The sequence below is a fragment of the Sinocyclocheilus anshuiensis genome, unplaced genomic scaffold (genome assembly GCF_001515605.1).
Source record: "Sinocyclocheilus anshuiensis isolate Anshui unplaced genomic scaffold, SAMN03320099.WGS_v1.1 scaffold959, whole genome shotgun sequence".
Classification (NCBI taxonomy): Eukaryota; Metazoa; Chordata; class Actinopteri; order Cypriniformes; family Cyprinidae; genus Sinocyclocheilus; species Sinocyclocheilus anshuiensis.
The window spans coordinates 929,635-933,553 of record NW_015542406.1 but is presented as its reverse complement, the minus strand read 5'-3'; the positions used below and the strand labels follow the sequence as shown (position 1 = coordinate 933,553).

The window sequence follows — 3,919 nt, the reverse complement described above, 5'->3', positions numbered from 1 at the left end:
TGAGTTGAATTACTGAAATAAATGAACTTTTCCACGACATTCTAATTTATTGAGATGCACCTGTATATCTTGCTTGTCTATAAATCAAATGTGATAAATGGCCAGTGATAATAACAAAAAAGGCAGCAGTACAATCACTACAGTGTCTTACTACAAATATGAATTAGGAACACATCTGGCGAACCCTCCTTTCGTCTGCAGCTGAACAACTGCTACGGTTCATTCAATTATAAAACAGGCACTGCGAGATTGTTAAACCTTGCCTGAGATGTGCACCTGAGTCGAGGGAGGTGAGAAAACACCTTATTTTACGGTTCACTTGATTCCGCCTGCACTAGCTGTCTGCATTTTCTCTAATCTTTTAACAGTCCAAAACCACAAGGCCGCCCACATTCTTACTGCAGCTTAGAAGCTCTTCCATTCTAGCCCACTTCAGCTACCAAAATCAGGTAAAGAATAGAAGTGGAGAAGAGGGAAAAAAAATCATCAAAGGAATTGATAATAAATATATAATTGTGTGGTCAAAGAGTGTGTTTTCTCTCTGTGTGAGACCTCCCGAATGCTGCACAGAGTAGAACGCGCTGCAGGCAATCTTTTGATGGAAGGTCTCATTTTCAGCCTCCCGCCGTGCAATATTCAAGACAGTCTAAAATAATACAGGACTCATTTCGGGACTTAGGACCTCTCGAATATGCTGACAATAACCAACGGCTGGAGCATCAAATGAAAAACAGCTTTTCACAGGGAGGGCTTGAGTGGCACCCGAAACCCGGGGAGCAAAGATCCTGGATCCATGCTTGGAGATGACACATAACGCCACAGCTGTGTTATTACCAGGCTGTCGCGATGCAGAGATTCACAAACGGAGCAGTCTAGCTTGCGCTAAACGCTGCGAGTAGTCTGTGTTCATTAGGCGTAGTGAGTTTACAATGGCCTGATCATGAAGCACAATTTTGGCAACGGTTGTGTTGAGTGACAAAAAGCATTTAAACCAAATCTATCATAACATCATCAGCATACTTGCCAAATTGATCAATCGCACACTTAAATTAATTCCATTTTGCTTTTGATATGAATTAATGCTGAACAAACCAGATGTTGCGTGTCCAACATTAGCCAGTTGGCAAACCGCTGCCTGATGACTCTGGAATATTTTTGGTTATAGCGTTAAATGTTGGCAGGCGACTAATAACATTATGCATTTAATAAAATGGAATTTCAATATGCAAAATGCAATTATTATTGACAAACATAATTTTCAGGTGAAAACGAGACAATTCGAACCATGCAATCCCAAAATAAGAGTGAGAAAAATAGAAAGGAGGAGTGCTACATCTTATGTTATGCTGGACAACTTTAGTGTGAGATTTTTAGAACTTAACAATCCTTTCATCCTCTCATCTTGGATAATCAAGCTTGGCCACATACTCTCCTTTTGGGTGAGGAAAGAAAGCAATTTGCCTGTTCTTCCTTCACACATCCTGAAGCCTGCCAATCTCCGGCCCTCCTCTGTTGCACTTAGAGCTTCAAACACGTCGCTGAGCCTTTTTAAACAGACTGTTATCCCTTTAAAGGCAAATCTTTTCAGAGTCATGTTAGATAAAGGACACTGATCTAATACAAAGCAAGCCCAGCGAAACCAGACCACAGGCGCTCTGATGCCCAAAAATGCCTAAAATGTTATTTAGTGGCGACTATGAAGAGGAGACATCACTAAATTATAAAATGTAATGTTAAATATCAATCAATCAATAAAATCTTACAGGTTTAAAAAAATATATTTGGCCCAAGTCTAAATAATCAAGCAATAATAACCGAAACTATATGCATATTGGCCCAACATTTGCTAAAATTCCCAAATCAATAGCTAAAATGTCATACAAGGCTTTTATTTTAGTGAGCAGGTACACACACCACAATGCTATTCAACATATGGCTTGAAACCATTAAATCTGTGCGGTCTCATCCTGTATGGCGAGGTGTCAGAGAGAGGTGATATCAGGCGGACGTGTTGCGACAGGCTGCTTCAAAGAGCAGGAGGCCACTCTCTCTTTTCTCTCACTTTCTCTCCATTACTCCTAAAACACCCGGCCACCCAGCTGCACACAATTACAACCCCAGCAAGCATTCAAGCAAACCCCCACCCTAACACAGGGCCAGTAATCAGTTAGATCTCAGCATGTATGTTCAATGATCTGTTATTAATTAATCAATCAAAGCTAATCAAGGTAAACCTCACTCTTCAAGCAGGTCAGAACAGACACTGTTCTACTCCAGAAGACTTTTCCTCTTGCCCTTCTTAAAAACAATCCGATTTACAGTATATAAGAAAATATCCAAGTTTTAGGGGTTTTCAAAACATGTATGTAAATGTTTTACGTTATACTCAGTAGGCTAGTTTTGCATTGAGTGGCCAAATTGGCAATTCACAAGAGACGTTTTAAGCATCCTACACCAGTAGCCTCGATTTACAGCTGATTTTACTGCCAAAATGAGCAGTAAAAATAAAAACACAGCACTTCATAAGGTATCGCATTTATCCACCTCGACTGTGTAAAATAAATCCTACACAATTGAGCAGAAACAATAAAATGCAGGCCTTTCCATCTCATTAGTGTACACATTTGTGAAAGTGGCCATATGTGCCTAAATATGTCTCTAAAACTACACCTTTTTTCTTAAATGTACAGTAAAAACACGCAACTATGATTGCCAGAATGTTACCATAAAAAGTGCAATGATAATTTTACAAGCATTATAAGACGGCATTTTGGAGACTGTGTATTTTACATCATATATACAACTTAAGATTTTTAAACTCAAAGTAAGTATTCAGTTTATGTAAACTGTACTGATAATAAAATTGATGGCACGATTGAAACCCCCCCAAAAAAAATCGAATTAATCAAAATTGGATAATACACGACACTAAAACACGCACAACACTAAAATAATGCAGTAAACATCTAAGCAACCCATTGTAGCATGTATCATAAAACACTCCAATATAGATAGAATAATAACAACATAAGAAAAAATTACTTTAAATAAAATCCAAATAAATGTGATGGCTCACACAGGGAATTATGTTAATACCTCTTTTAACCATACATTATATAGCAAAATATAACACCATATAACAGGCTTTTACATTACTTTCTCATTACAATTACTAGCATTTTTGCATATAATAAGCTGCCTACTTAGGCAACATTTTAACTAGCATGTGAGGCCCAAAAATGGGTAGGCTGCCTGGACACTCACACAGCTCACAGTTTGTAAACATCCAAAGTTCCGTAGCATCAAAACGACTTTTGTTCTGATATCATTTTCGGACAGCATAGAAACAGGTGTTACAAGTGTTTGAACTCACCTGATTTTTCAACTATGTTACTTGCATCGCGTCAGTAAACACCGCGTGGTCCTCGTACGGCGTAAACATCACGCGTAATGACATTTATGAGGTTCATTATAGTTGCTAGACATAGTGACTATTACAAATGCAGACATTTAAACAAGAAACGAAGCGGCCAAAGGACAGGACGTTTCTGTTTGTCCTCCAAGGTCCTCATAAACTATGTAACCGAGTAGAGAGGAATCTGATATATCCACTGAGCGGCGCTATAGCCCATGAAAATGATGTGTGTTAGAGAGCGCGCGAGGGAAAGATCCAAGGTGACAGGAGAGCGAGGCACTTCACTGCTGCTGCCACGGATAGAGAACTGCATCTGCCACCCCATGAAATTCAGGTAGGAACACTGTGAACATTTTAAGTTAAAATATAAGCTGTCATTTCACACCATTGACATTTTCAGTGGCATGTGATTTTAATAAAGTGTTTGCTTTTTCCCCTTTTATATTAAATACATAATATATAATTAAATACATTAAAATAATATATATATATATATATATATGT

General features: G+C 38.3%; 1 long non-coding RNA gene across 1 annotated transcript in view; it reads right to left on the bottom strand.

Moving 5' to 3' along the window:
* The window catches only part of LOC107693029 (uncharacterized), a 56,796-nt gene extending 53,198 nt beyond the window's left edge, over positions 1 to 3,598 (bottom strand). The window contains exon 1 of the long non-coding RNA XR_001634702.1: positions 3,374 to 3,598. This is a non-coding gene — a long non-coding RNA (uncharacterized LOC107693029). The remainder of the gene's footprint in view (positions 1 to 3,373) is intronic.
* Positions 3,599 to 3,919: the final 321 nt, after the last annotated feature.